This window comes from Tachypleus tridentatus, chromosome 5 (assembly GCF_004210375.1).
Source record: "Tachypleus tridentatus isolate NWPU-2018 chromosome 5, ASM421037v1, whole genome shotgun sequence".
NCBI lineage: Eukaryota > Metazoa > Arthropoda > Merostomata > Xiphosura > Limulidae > Tachypleus > Tachypleus tridentatus.
In genome coordinates, this window is record NC_134829.1 from 13,051,782 (window position 1) to 13,068,326 (window position 16,545).

The 16,545-nt window shown below is 35.4% G+C and overlaps 1 pseudogene across 1 annotated transcript in view; it reads left to right on the top strand.

Moving 5' to 3' along the window:
• The first annotated feature begins 853 nt into the window (after positions 1 to 853).
• Positions 854 to 16,545, top strand: part of LOC143250551 (filamin-A-like) — a 114,470-nt pseudogene continuing 98,778 nt past the window's right edge. Inside the window, exons 1-2 of the transcript XR_013028240.1 lie at positions 854 to 991; positions 6,127 to 6,500. The product of XR_013028240.1 is annotated as a filamin-A-like (transcript). The remainder of the gene's footprint in view (positions 992 to 6,126; positions 6,501 to 16,545) is intronic.

Here is a 16,545-nt window from a genome sequence, read left to right on the forward strand (position 1 = left end):
CCAGGGTAAAAATAGCCTATATTGCTGGTATGCGCTTAACAAAAGTCATACCAATTATAATGAGAAGCAAATAGAAAAATTGTACGTTGAATATTGTCATTGTTAAAAACAAAAGGTCAGATACATATCAATGTTACAACTTTCAGAAATGAAATATATATATATATATATACTCATTTTTCTTTTGGCATGTTTATCTAAGCGTTATCATAAGATTTTCGTAGACTGTAATGATAAAATTAATGTATAGGTCAATCTCTAAATGCCAAGGTATTGAATAGAATATGATTGTTTTTAGCCGCGGCAAAGGGGCTCATAAAACGACCCTAACCTTTTTTGTTGTTGTTTCTTAGCTGCGGGTAAGCTGCTCATAGAACAGCTGTGTGTTTTGCTTTTTAACTACAAACGTTTATCTCTTATTCCGCCATCTCTTGACCAGTTTGACATCTAATTACAATTTTCGATTCGTAAGGTCAAACCCTTTTGACTGATAAATTTGACCACGCCCCTGTTCTCTTACATTAACTTACGCTAATTCTGTCTTAAAGAATTCCAAATGCCACGGCTATTGATGATTTCCTCTTGTTTTCTAACTTGAATAACAAAATAAAAGCAGTAAAGAAACACAATAAATGTGAATTCTAAAGTTTAGTTCTTTAAAAATATCATTCTAAAAGAATTCAAGCTGCTAACTGTTTACTAAACTGTTGACGAAATATTTTCGAAAATAAACAAATCCTGGTTAGTCCACCAGTCCTGACTGTATTTGGTATTCTCCGTCTCGACGTTCGACCACAAGCACGTCACAGGAAGAGGTGACGTAACTTCCGTAACACTAATCTTACAGTCTGATACGTGTGTTGTTTATTAATATGTTCACTACTTTATCTCATCTCGTCACTTTTACCCTAGAGACTACGAGTGAAGCGTTTTACAACCGGTAAGAAGCACTTCTAGTTCTTATCACTAGGTGGCAGGAGGAAAATAACAAGTGAGTAAAGACTAGTGCATTATTTAATTTTAATTTATAAGTGTTTACGGTTCGGAATTATCTGTAGCATTAAAAGTACGCCATGACTGTGATTTTAATTACGTAATGAAGCATGTCTGTACACGCAGTTTGATGCGAGCTCATAACCAAATTATATGTCACAATTCATATAAAGTCGTGACTTATGTTTTAATCTTTCTATTTTGCATAACCTGTTTCACCAAGTGGCATTCACAGGTCTAACGTCGTAATTTAAAATTACCACAATGCTGTGCGCGTGTCGTATCTAGCATCTCACGTTTATTGTTCATTTTTTCACCTGTTTGGTGTTTCAAACGTTTTTATATTGTTCATTAGCATTTTTAAACAAACAACATCAACATTAGTATTCATAACAACAGCAATTTTCTCAACTAAAACTATTAACAATGTTATATTTAAAACATACTCCATAGTGTATGTGACAACTAGGTGAAAATAAAAAAACAAACACGAAAGTATAGAATAAACAAATAGATTACGCATTTCAGTGCAGTGATGGTAAAATGCACCCTAGTAAGAGGGTTTGTATAGCGATAAGTATACACAGTTTATTAAATACATGCCTCACAAATGAAGTGAAAATAAAACCCAGAAATGAGAAACGAGTGTCTCTGATCGTTCTTTTGGTCAAATGAATCGAGTAGATCAGGTACACTCTAGCCTTCTACCACCCTCCTTGAACGCCGGTTTAATTTTTTAGTGTTTAAGATATAGCCGTTCTAAAACAACTTGCTCCTTGTGAAAGAAGAAATGAAAGAAAGGGAAATAAAAATCAAATGATCAATATACAGTTCCAAGTGATAAGTACAACATATTTCCTAAAGTTATCTTCCCAAACCCTATAATATTCATGTATTTGAAAAATAGTATTACAAGAATAAAATAATTTATCTCTGAATTCCAGGTATGTATATTCTGTTTTATCCATTTCAGGCTAATCTATAGATAATGTTCTGTTAAAATTCATCCATTACTTCCAGACTATGTAGTAACGCAGTCTTTAGTACTGTAAGTAAACCAATTTCGTATAATATCACTGGTCTGGAAAACTTTGACTCGTTTACACTCGTGCAAGTTGCACCTTCTAGGTCTGTAGACAAACTTTATAGTGAGAAATCAAAAGAACATATTGCTGTGTATGTTTGGTTGCAGGAATAGAAGCGTTTTTTTTTTCTGTGTGTGTGTGGGAATATTTGTGTCATGTGTAATTCGCTAAGCCTTGTTTCCGTTTTTCGTCGAGTGTAGTCCTGAGTCTTGCTGTAATTTTCCTGTTAAGTTTAAAAATTAAAAGTATAAGTGTGAGTACGAACTGTTTGTTTGTTTGTTTGTTTTGAATTTTGCACAAAGCTACTCGAGGCCTATCTGTGCTAGCCGTCCCTAATTTAGCAGTGTAAGACTAGAGGGAAGGCAGCTAGTCATCACCACCCACCGCCAACTCTTGGGCTACTCTTTTACCAACGAATAGTGGGATTGACTGTAACATTATAACGCCCCCACGGCTGAAAAGGCGAGCATAGTTTGGCGCGACGGGGATGCGAACCCGCGACCCTCAGATTACGAGTCGTACGCCTTAACACACTTGGTGAGTACGAACTGCATATAATGACTAGAAAAAGAAATTTAGCTTCACTATAATCTGGACTAGTACTCCTCACTGGCTCAGCGATGAGTCCTGAGACTTGTAACCCTAAAAATTATCCCATTTAAAACGCTGCGTATTTTTTAGTGGGACAGTAGGTTCTAAATTTTGATTTTTCATATCTGCAGCCTGACACGTTAACCATTACAAACACTTAGCCACAAACTTTATTTTACAAGTACATATTTCACCTAACAATACTAATATTCTCTTTTTTTATTATTCATGTAAGAAATTAATAATTAATAGCCATTAATTATTTAGGAGAACCTAAGTTTGAAACATTACAAAGAGTATTAATTTTGACATCAGTATGCTGTATGACTGTGGATTTAAGACGCTAGAAACCTTTTTATTTCTTTGTGCTTAACTACAAACAGACAGACATCAGTATTTCAACATGATATGGGGCAGAGTCGGTTACTCGTACTAGAATGAGTTATAATGATTTCAATATTTAATTCAAACGCTTAAATTACTTTTAGGCATGGAATTCGTTGATCTGAGAAATATTGAGTTCTGTAAAAAGTGTTGTAGCGGAAACATTTTAAATGATGTAAACGGTGGAGCAAATGACTTTAGACAAAATGTAAGTTAAGAAACAAACTTATCGCTAGAGGGCGAAATTTACTGTGTTAAACATGGAAGATTGCAAGTAGTTTGGAGGAGGAAGAGAAATAGTTGTTTCTAAGCTAGTGGTTCTAAAGTCATTTGCTCCACCGTTTACATCATTTAAAATGTTTCCGCTATAACACTTTTCACAGAACTCAATATTTCTCAGTTCAAGGAATTCCATGCCTAAAGTACCTTAAGCGTTTGAATTAAATATTGAAATCAAACTTTATTTACTAACAGAGAATAAAAAATAATCTATTGGAAATTATTAGTCACTCCTTCTAACGATGTATGTCTCAATTTGTTGATGCTCCTAAACTTTAAGTTTAAATTTCTAAGAGATTTGATGACATTGCTTCTCACGAACTGCCTGCTGATCATGTGACGTCATGCGTTAACAATCGCGTGTGGGTGTTCAACGCCCTATCAATTACAAAGTACAGTTTAAAGAATTCTAAGTTGATTCATAACTATCTTAAAAAGGTTATTTATCAAATGCATCTATACCTTTTAACATTCATCTTTTTTCACTGAAACGTTTGCTGCGTAAAACAGAAATATGTGTATATAACTTAACTTTCAGATGGTAGGGGAGAAAAGTGGGTACTTTGTCTTTATAGCTATTCGCTGATCATTACGTGTAAAGTCCATATAACTTATCTTTGTCTCTACTGATTTTACCCTCGTCCATATCGTTCAATTTTGTAACTACCATTTCTACTTATGTCTCTATTCCATTTAACCTATCTTTATGCTAATATTCATACTCACACTTGTGATCTATTTTTAATAGATGTAAAGTACATCTATTTCATATTTATAACTAGCATTCCTGAGTCTCGGTATAGAAGCAGAAACTTCGGTTTATTTTCTTTTAATGAGCACTTGCAATCCATTAAAGTTTTCAAACGAACTAAGTACACCCTGCCTGGCCCGGTATGGCCAGGTGGGTTAGGGCGTGCTACCCGTAATTTGAGGGTCGTGGGTTCGCATCCCCGTCGCGCCAAACATGCTCGCCCTTTTAGCCGTGGGGGCGTTATAATGTGACGGTCAATCCCGCTATTCGTTAATAAAAGAGTAGCCCAAGAGTTGGCGGTGGGTGGTGACGACTAGCTGCCTTCCCTACAGTCTTACATTGCTAAATTAGGGAAGGCTAGCGCAGATAGCCCTCAAGTAGCTTTGCGCGAAATTCATAAACAACAAACCACCTTACCTAAAGCTCCACTACAACAACTAGCATTATTTCCCTCGACTGTAGAGTCCACCTGGCCTATCTTCAGAGCTAGTATCCCTACCTTCGTTTGTAAAGTCCACCCGGCCAATCTTTCTAACCAGCTTCCCTACCTTCACCTGTAGAATCCATCTTGGCTATCTATTTCACTTTTATTCCTACCTTTGACTGTAGTACGTATGTGGTATAATTTCGATAATTGTCGTTCCTACCTTTGCTGTAGATATTCTTATCCTACTTTATAGCCTGAGTCGATCCTCCCCTGAATAATCAATCTGATCCAATTAACAAGTCTAGGTGCTGTATGATCAACTGGTGTTATAGTTTAGATTTGAATAAGAGAAGCAGTTATTTACGGATTTTACCCATGAACAGGTTAGTTCTTACATTTACGGGTATTACGGTGTATTCAATAATGGGTGTTGAATTATTTATGGGCAATGTGTTCTGTCATGGGAAGTATCTTGTATTCAGTTATGGGTATTTTTATGAGAAATATATTTTCTTCTGTAGTGTATATTATATTCATTTATGAATTTTATGTTGTTTTTAGCATTAGGTAATAAGCTTTCTTTAGTTCTGGATTGTATGTTACATTCTATTAAAGGTGGTATGTTGTATTCATTTATCGAGGACATGTTCTGTTGTGGGTGGCAGGTTTCATACACATCTGGATGATACATTTTACTCTGTTAAGGATGGTAAGCTGTATTCACTTATCGGTGGTGTATTATGTTTTGTTGCGGAGAGTATGTTGTATTCCGTTATCTTATAAAAAACACTAAACGCTCGAGAGGAAAGCTGGTGATTCACTACAATATAACCTCAATGAAAGCATCTTTAATTAAACAGATATTCAGATTTCGTTTATAGTTCTTCTCCACATAGCGCTACAGTCACGTTGTTAACCATTTTAAACAGAAACGTAATTATAAAACAAAAGTTATAATACGATATGCTTGGAAATAAGCGAGTGTTGTATGACACTAATTAAATGTAATGATGTAGAATTAATTAACGAAAGAACCCTCTCTGTTGTTTTATGACATTAATTAAGAGAAGACGCGAACACAACGACTTCTTTCATTACTTTGGTTTAGTTCCATAAATTAGAAACATCTTTTCGATAATACAAATGTCCAATGGTAGGCAGTAACTATTCAGGCAAGTGAATGTTTTTATTACGTCGGGTGTTTAAGTGTAACGGAAAAGACCAGAGTTACAGTTAAGTAAGATTAAACAAAAATCTTTGAGAATTAAAAGTTTAAGCTCTAGGGTAAGACGGAATATCTGTAAAATAATAAAAAATAAAAAACATTGAAGATATTATAGAAGGACCTTCGTTGTTGCATTTTGAATCCCATTTTTGTTTAAAATATACTAAGCATGTTACACATCTTTTGCTTTATTACAATACTTGTTTATATTTTTGCCTCACAGTTACGAAAATTTTTATTTCAATTTAGAATGCTGTACAGTGGATTATCAGTGAAAATTCGTACTATTGTCTTCGAGTTTAAATAACCGTAGAAATTAAGAGGTTGTATGTTGCTTTCATATATAACTTTCTTGAATAGTTGTCAACGTGATTTGTGTAATTCTCTCTAGGTGGCGATAGCGTCGAATCAGACCAATGAATTCAAAAGAGCCAAAAATCTCATACACACAAGCTGGTGTTACCGGACAGGAAGAGGACGAAATGGAACGTGAGCTGGCTGAAGATGCCGTCTGGAAAAGAATTCAACAAAACACATTTACCAGGTGGGCTAATGAACATCTCAAACCCGTCAATAAAACTATCGGGAACTTAGAAACTGATTTGTCCGATGGGCTACGGCTGATAGCCTTAGTCGAAGTACTGTCTGGAAAAAAACTGCCCAGGTACAACAAGCGACCAAATTTTAGGTCCCAAAAGCTGGAAAATGTGTCGTTGTCCCTCATGTTTCTTCAAAATAACGAAGGAATTAAGATAGTTAATATAGGTAAGTGTCCTTTTTGTGTTTTGTTATTGCTGTGCAAGATAGAAAAGCTGCGTCACACACCTGTTGGAGTATACCTATATCTGTGTATGTACATGTTCTATATATTCTCACGTGCTCACAGACTACTTGGGTGGGGCTCCAAACGGATACCGTTTGCCATACAGTGCACGTATATTGCACTATAAAGTATCTCTTGAATCAAGACGAGGAAATTGCACAAAGTACTTCTTTATACTTTTCTTAAGAACGAAAGCACATTAGTGGACTTTACTACAGATAGTTTGTGTTATTCGTTAGGAATTCAAGGCTGGCAATTAACAGAAGTAATGAAAGTGTTAGTGTATAAAGACCAGTACTACGGGGGACTAAGGGCAGGGTAACAATTAAAAACTGACACTATGATGGACTGTAATAAAGACAGATTACGAATTAATAAAAAGTTTTAAAATGTTGTTACGAAGGATAGCATTCAAAGAGCTTCTGAACTGTAACAATTGAAGACCTGTCCAAGAAATAGGAATTAAATGCTGTATCAAAACTTGACAAGGAACCCACTTCTCAGAAAATTTTGGAGACTATGTGAATGTGTCACTAAGAAATCTCTAATACTGAGTTACAAGGTTGTCATAATGAGATTTTTGTACATTTATAATAGTTTCTTTCTTTCCCCATTCTCCGAACTTTTAGTTTTAAATGTTGCTTTCGTACAATAGAACTAACCAATAACATCTAATCACTGATAGAACGCGTTAATTGTAGGTTTCCACTAGACAGTGGCAATTACTACTTACCGATTGACAGTAACCATCTTAATTTACTAATTAAAAATAATACTGCATGGACATTTGTATTCTTAATAGAGTTTATTTTTATTCGTAGAACATTAATTTCCTTCAGGCTTTTAAAATATTCGTTTTATGTTGCCACGTGAGAACCTTCACGTTACACCCAAGACTTACAAGATCACAACCGTGTATTTTATTTTGCGACTTCTATTAACCGTAACTTCTACTAATCAAGCTATCGACTTGAGCTCGTATAGTACCTACTAAATGTCCATAACCACAAAAAGAGAAATATTGCACAGTATACACTGCAACAAGAACAAACAGAAAGGTTCATTTTTCACACGGTAACAAAAGAGGATTTGTTTGTTTTGGATACTCGTGCAAAGCTAAACAATGGTAATATGCAATAGCTGTTCCTAACTTAACTGATAGACGAGAAGAAAGGCACCTATTCTAACTGAATAGCGGAATTTTAGTCATTTTTTATAACTCAGTCAGGAGTTAAGTGTGGTGCTCAGTTTTTTGTTTTTTTTTGTTTACTTTCGTTGTTTTTGTAGCAGCGGCACGTGAACCATGAATCATTGAATCAATGATACATGCCGACTAATAGGCAACGTTCGCTCAGACAAAAGGGGAGCAACACATTACACAATAATTTAGTTGGAAAGCTGCCGCATATATAATAAACAGTTTTTTTTATTTTCTATAAAAATAATTATTGTCGATCTATTAAAATTCGTTTATAGTTTCTACTGACTGATTTATGTTCTTGACTTGAAAGAAAGGCCTGCTCTAAAAGTACTCTTTTTCTTATTGTACGTATTTGAAGGAACGAGTGTTTTACTTGTCATAATCTGTATTCACATCATAACAAAAATAATTCTAAGAATGAACCTTCTCTTCAGATTCTTCCTCCCACTGTTATAGACATGATCCTTTTGAAATACAATAGAAGTCAATCTAGTTAATCAAAAACGTGAATGGTATTCTAATTTAGGTAAACGGTTTAAATCCATATTCACATTCCACAAGGCATATCGTCGTGTGACATCAGCTACTGCGTTTGTGAAGTTGCAGAAGTAATTTGGCAACGTCAACATTCCTTGCTGTATTTACTATATGGGGAGGGGGGGGACTTGAGATATCTCTTGACGTGTTTCCGGTTTGTGTTCGCAGAAAATAATGGTTTGTTTCAAATCCAGGAGGTAAGTGTGTGTGTGTGCCTTTTCAGTAAACTGGTGTGAAAGTTTTCATGAACGGAATTATTATCGTTGGCGTATCGTAAACGTGTGTGCTGACCACCCGGTATGGAGCTAGCAGTTGTCATAACATATCCATGCTGTTTTTTCAATTATAAATATTTAGTATTCTGAATTCACTTTTTTATATCTTTACAGTCGGGAGTCCTTCAAAACTTATTACCATCTATTTTCATATCGGGTTTTCATTTTAACAAACTTCTTTCGCAAAAGGTACAAGATAAAATATTAAACATTTAACCTATTTGTAAAAACAAACAATACCAGCAATATTACTAAATTAAAGACTCGGAAGTGTTGGACTTATTTTATCCTACTGAAATTCATCATTAACGTCTCCTAAAAATGTTAAGTCTCATTCTGAAATTTATCATTTCTGTGCGCAGATAACCCTGGTGTAGCTTTGCGCGAAATTCAAACGAGCAAACCTCATATTCCTGAGCCTAAGCGATTTGGGCTCGAGTACAAAGGCACTGGATTTTTCTGCGTTTCAGCAAGATATTGATGATTGTTTCTATTTTGAGTTTTCAATACACCAGCTTCTGGATCTCTGGAAGTGTTGCAAATGTTTATCCTACTGAAGTTTAGGATTTAGTAGATGTGTTTATATCTATTTATCACTGTCAGCGGAGTACTTGTTGAGTCAACCGCGCCCTCACTATTCCACACAAGAAATGCGTGTACTCCAGTAATTGTAGAGGATATGAAGTTACCAATGATCAAGAAGCTTGTTTATCAAAAGCATTTTTGTCAAAACCAATAACTTTCTTCCCTTGATGTTTTAAAAGTGGTTTAAAGTTGCTATTTGCTTGTTAACATATGGCCCTCGTGAAGCTTTTACGCGAAATTCAACAAAAGGACAGTTTCACATCCAGGAACATTTATACGCTGTATATGCATACAAAGGAGGTGGAATAAAGTCAAAACAACCTGCCCTCCCGGGTATTTTATACCCAAGTGCCGACAAAAAGAGAGAGAGAGCGGAACTTTCACTCGCGCCAATTAATTATAAACTCGATAATACAAACTCAACAGAACAAAACTACCGAAGGTTAAAAAGTAAACTAATCGTCCATAGCCAAATTATCTAATATTAACAAATCTCGCAAAAGACGAACGTGGCCCTGGAAACTAGAGTACCAGAAAGAACAAACGAAACTCGTTACAATACTGAAGCCTAACTACTACTAATAATTAGCAATATTCAGGAGGGAGGAGGTATAAGTAGAACCTGACCCTCCAAGATTTACAGAAAGGATCTAAAAACAGGTCCAGATAAAACTGTGATACAAAAATTTTCGAACGAAAGTATTAACGTGTCGGTATCGGATATATATGTGTGTGTTCAAGACACATCCTGAATGTATCCCCTGGGTTGTTATAACATGTCCGTTTTTATTCCTTCTAAAGATTTGCTATTCTGCACTCGCATTTAAAATTCTCCAGTCGAGAATCCTTCAAGACTTATTATCATATGTTTATCATATCAGGTTTTAAGTTTAAGAACATTCCTACGCAACAAGTACAAGACATGCCATAAATGTCCATTGTGTCCCCCACATCTCCATACAAGAAACACTAGTAACTGTAGATGGAACATAGTTACTAATTATTAGGTTGAGGAATAATTCGTGAGCATTTTTAAATAATTTCATTTAAGCATTACATGCAAGACTATACAATACTTCAATGCATGAACACATTACACCCAAAACATTTATTATGATACTTTATTTCATGTAATACCTAGGTATATAGTATGCATTGTTTTAAACGAAATTGTAAGAAATTAAATGCGAAAAGCAGATGGTGTCGAAAATGTTCGATTTTGTCCACTTGACATTCCATTTAATGAGCTGAAAATGAAAGCAAAAATTAAAGACGTATGAAAATCAAACACACCATCTATTAGAGCAAAAAATTATCTACCAAATGACATGAAATATTTTGCGAAAGCGTTTCATTTATGAATATATTTTTTAACTTGAGAAAACGCTCACGAATTATTCCTCAACCCAATATAAAACATGCTCTTCATTAAAAACATTCTTGTGAAAAAAAAAAAAAAGTATGTCTACTTCTTCCTGAGCTTTTAGAACTGGTGTAAGGTTACCATTCGTTTGTCAGAAAGTTTAAGCATAACAACTGACTTATTTATATTATTGTGTAGCTACAATAATGTTATTTTTATTTTTTAAAATTCTTATTAATTGTGCGAGTCATGTTTAATGTTTCTAGCGTTCGAGAATATGACAGGTTATATTTTATGTGACCAAAATAAGGGAAGAACAGAGTGCAATTACTCCCTTCCCCCAAATGAGAGAGAGAAACCAAAGACTGGGTATCTCGTTAAAAAGAAAAGTTTCCAGGTGTGTCACTTTGATAATAGCGATTTTATTCGTTTCGTATAACCTTATAAAAACTACGAAATAATAACTTCTTAATGCATAAACATTTATTAAGCCGTTTAACAAAATCATTTGTTATCTTTACTTCATTATAAATATAAAACTTGATATTTTGCTATTCACCCGTCGCTTGTATTTATGTATTTCACATCTGTAGTTAATATGTAGTATTGAACTATATTAGAATTACTTACGAAGTTCAGTTCTGAGAACTCGCTTACAAAATTTGATCTCCACCGGTAGTGGATTTACTATTATACATTTATTTTAATGTTTCAGTTTAATATATATTTAGAAGTGCATTTAACTTTTGTTAAGTGTATTTCGAAAGTTCCGCTTGTTCTCTATATTTGTAAAAGATTATCGAGCGTAAGAAAAGAGAGTGTGTGTGTGTGTGTGTATATATAATATATACTCTTCATAACAAGAAACGCAAAAGGGATATTTTTGTTATTTTAAAGAGAAATATATCTAATAACGTTACAAGCTCAGAGTATGTGATGTTACACATGTTAAGGCACTGATTATCAGACCAAAATGACAATAAAAAGTTGTGCACTTTGAAAACAGAGGCAAACATCGGATTTTTCGCCAAAACGCATGCATGTCCAATAAATTTGTTTGAGAGATCTGCATGTTCTGCAAGTGCAAAATCCCTATAAAAGTGACGGGTTCTCGGTTTCCATAGCTCAGTGTTAAGCCACCGACGCGCAATACAGTTATGCCAAGACTGACTGAAGCACAACGCAACAACGTCATTGGTCGATTTGAAGCAGGCGAATCTCGATCAGATGATGCCAGAACTGTGAATGTCCACCCAAGCACCATCACAAGGCTATGGAATCGTCACCAACAACACGGATCAACTCGTGACCGTCCACGATCTGGCAGACCTCGTGTGACCACGACCGCACAAGATTGCAACATCCGGTTGCGTCACCTTCGGGATGGGACCACCACTGCGACGTCTACTGCCTCAACCATACCAGGGCTGCGAAAGATTTCCGATCAGATCGTACGCAACCGTCTACGAGATTCTTAGGGCCCATGTGCAACCCATAATGGTGAACGTTAACGACGTTTTTCAACATGACAACGCCCGTCCTCACACAGCCCGACTCACCACTGTCTTCTTGAGACACCACAACATCAACGTTCTTCCCTGGCCCTCCAGATCACCAGATTTAAACCCCATTGATAATCTTTGGGACGAGTTGGACCGACGTCTGCGACGGCGACAACCTCAACCGCAGTCTCTACCTCAGCTTGCAGCAGCTTTGCAGGCTGAGTGGACAGCCATTCCACAGGATGTGATTCGTCATCTCATCGCTTCCATGGGCAGGAGATGCCAAGCAGTTATTGATGCTCACGGGGGACATACTCGTTATTGACGTTGAGTGACGTTAAACTTCACCTAGTGAGCGTGGACTTCGCCTTTGCAGACTTTGGATGTTCAGCAGTGAATGTGCAAAGTTTCACACATGTCATACAGAATTACCCGTAATAAACTTGTTAACAATTTGTTTCATATTTTGCCTTTTGCGTTTATTTTTTTTTTTAAGAGTATATGTAAATACCAGTACTGTTGGGCCAACTGAATATTCGAGAATCTCTTTTAATGAGTATCAAAGGTAGCCATCGCAACATGGGAGACCGTATAATATTGTCGGGTCGCTACAGTCAGTATACTATTAATCTCGGAAGCTATAATTGTTAAAAATGCTTATTAGTAGGGAAAAATACAGACTTTGAACATTACGAGCCGTCAGACTTCAGTGAATTAACTTCGAACGTTAGTATTTCCATGAAGACATTGTAAAACTTTAGCTGTGGACTAAATAAGAATATAGCTGTCTAGTATGCCCGTCAAGTGAGGTGTAAGGTGTATCAACGTGGAATTACGTCGCTCTCGGTGAACCTTCGATAAAAGATTCCATTTTGGACCACATACAAGACTCGATACTGTGTATAAGTTTGTAAAACTAATGTATATAAATTTGTAATAAGTTATAAATTGTATTGCTGTTTATAATGCAAACTAATATATATTTTATATATATTAGTGTTAAGAAAGAAAATTGTGTGCATCAAACTCGTTAGCAGATATCGTAAATTTGATACATTCAATTAACTTCTATATTAAAATGAAAATTTCCAGCTATTTGACCTCGTAAGACGTAACAATAAATCGGAGACTCGTTCGTGATAAATTGGAATACGTAAAATACGTCTTTAATCCCGCTCTATGTGCGGCAAGCATAATTTTTGCATGTTATTATCTTACAAATTTGAATAACTGAGATAAATACTAACTATTGCTTCAGTGAATGACTTGCTTGTAATTAAGCATAAAACTACACACTGAGCTAACTGTGCTATGCCCACCACGGGCATCGAAACCCGATTTTTAGAGTTTTATATATCTCCGAGCTTGCTACGTAATCATTGGGGCGTGTGAAATGTGATTAACCCCTCCTCATTCCAACAAACGTTTCTTACTTCAACAGTAGTAAAACGACTGTTAGAACTATATTCACGCCAACAAGAGCTCTCGCATTAACTAATGTTCTCGTCTTTCGTTGTTTTGTTCTGTACCTTGTAGATGTTATTGGACCTAGCGTAACAAACCAACAACACACACACAATAATGATGTATTATTTATTTTGTGGTTTCTGTAAATCTCGTTAAACTTTCAGGTTACCACAAATACAACCAAAAGGGTAAAAGTTAAATCACAAGAGAAATGTGCGAACGATCCTTTTTATACGTACAATCTTCATCAGTTTTTTTCCAATTAGCCATTTCATTAAGTTGTAATTGTCATTCTGTATGTAATATTTTAGGAATGATAAGCTCCTGTCTTATAACAGAGTAATCACTTCTACATTTCTTGATGAGAATGAAGTCACTAACATAACTCATAACAACGCTATCACGAATGCACGGGGATATAAAAGCAACAAAAGGAAAAAGACTTTTCCAAAGTAAACTTGAAACAAGGGTGACTTGCAACCACCTGATAAGCGAAATCAGCTTGAATAAAACATTTCGGTTAATTTGTTTTCTGACTGTCTTTCATTCCAATACTTGTAGACTAACATGCTTGATGGTTTTGATTAAATTTCTTGTTGGATATTTTGTCCTATTAGCTGTACGTTCCTTAGCGGGGTTATCTCTGGTAAAAGTATAAGGTAACAGAAGAAGACGTTATCTTGTTCCTGGCAGGTGAGGCTTATTATAGGAACTCGTCTCATTCAAAGACAAATATCGGACACACTTCATCCACATTGTTTGTACTAGGACGCACAAAGCGTACGATGTTTGTTGCTGAAAGAAGGGGAAATACGTTTCTATTAGACGAGAACTAAAATTGACTAATATCATTATTTGTTACTTTTGCACATCGTAGGGAATTAAATATTCTTATTTATAATAACCAAATGTGAAGTGTTTATTTTGTGTGCAACATACCAGAAGTTTAAGGTAGAGCTGACTACGTCCTGTTCAGCAGAACACAGACTACATGAATCTTTAAATGTACATGAGTAAAGATGTATTCGCATATTAATTCCAGGAAAAAGTGATCATAATTCCAACTTTCACAAAAATAGCTTTCCATTTTTCTGCTTGTAAAACGAGTGAGGCATGTCGGAGTAGAAAACAAAGATTTTCCAACAATATGGGCCTGCTAGCATTACAGTTCTTTTTAAGAATTTCAAAGAAATATCCCTGTTATTTAAACAGGGATTCAGTAAGATTTATATTAAAACAATTTTGAGCCTCACCACGTCGTTACAACCCATGTTGCCATGTTCAGTCACGCTAAAAAAACCCAAAAAAACTGACGACAATGAATCTTGAAAATCACTCTGTAGCATATATTCCATTGCAAAAGGATTCTTAGTAAGACTCGTTTTTACAACTCGCCCCTTTTTTCCCTTCATATGTGCCCCCCAGTGGCTCAGCGGTATGTCTGCGGACTTACAACGCTAAAAACAGTGTTTCGATACCCATGGTGGGCAGAGCACAGATAGCCTATTGTGTAGCTTTGTGCTTAATTCAAAACAACCCTTCAAATGTTCAATCGGCCATCTAGTGGATGAGAACATCTACTTCATTTCAACAGTCGGATAGCATAGAAATTAATGGGCAGTGCATCTAGTGATTTAATCAGCCATTATGCCTTGGCATGGAATAGCATAATACATAATTAATCCATTCTGCAGCTGCCTTGAGATGCGCGACTGTTGATCGAATATTTCGTGGAAGCGTCTTCTGATGTTATAATTTAGTTCCAACAAGTCTCCAATTTAGTATGTTACGTATTTTGATTTCAAATAGCCGTAATTTAAATTTAGAAGTTCATTAAATGTTAATATGCATCCAATTTAAGATATTTGTCAACAAGATTGATACTTAAATTTTATTTCTTCACACATTTTAGGATACAAACAATACAATTTATAACAACGGTTATTATAAATATTGGTTCATATGCACGTTTTACAAACTTTTCAACTGTACCCGAGTCTTCTATCTGGTATAGAACGACGAGCGAATTAATTCTGAGTTGATATTGTTACACCTCGCTTAAGCTAGCTAGCTGCCTTTTCTTGGCTGGCCTCGCACTGCTTACAAGCTGACTTTTTTTTACTGACGAAGATATTTAATGTTCTCTTAGAAATACTAAAGTCCGAAGTTAATTCATTGGAGTTGAAAGGTTTGTAATGTTTGAATTCTATAAACGTTCCTGACCAAATTCTATTTATTTTTTTTTCGATTAATAATTGTTGATCACAATTATAGCTTCCGAGGCTTATAGAACATTGACTGTAACAACCAACTAATATTATATTTTGTCTCTTTGGATTATATACTTATCGGGCGAGATACTCTAATAATCACCAATATTTGAAGACACTAGTATTTTCATTGTTGTTTCTTACTGTTACCAGACGCCATACTTCGTTAACCACGGCTAGATAGGCCTGACTCTCCCAAATTGATACATATTCCTTTATTTTCCAATTGCATCGTAAACAAGGAATATCTCCATTTTGATATTCCAAATTGCTTATCGAAACACACCTTGATATTCTGATATATTTACGTCGGAAAGAGCTGCTACAAACTCTTTTCCAAAAACGATCAATTTTTGGTGGCATCACGCTATTTGTGAAACGCCAAAAAAAATGTAAAAATTTATTTTGTGACTACTTGGAATGACCGTCCACTGGCCGTAAGTCGTGTAAAGTCATCGTAAACGAAAGGTTATCTTAGTTTCTCTCTTACATGTAATTATAAAAAGAAACTCAAAAACACACTCATAAAAACTGAAAAACGCAAAATATAAAAAATCATGTGCGTATTTCCGTATGGACCTAACATTAAAGAGGGAGTTAAGTAGCAGTAAAAATCAAATCAGAAATGCCCCAAAAACTGCAAGATGTAAACTGAAACCTAAATGTTTGTGTATACCTCCGTGTGGACCTAATGAACTTCTATACGAAATATTGGTAAATCCATTCACACCCGCGATGTAATTACTAGGGAGAGACCACATAGTAGTATTATATACTAATTATACCG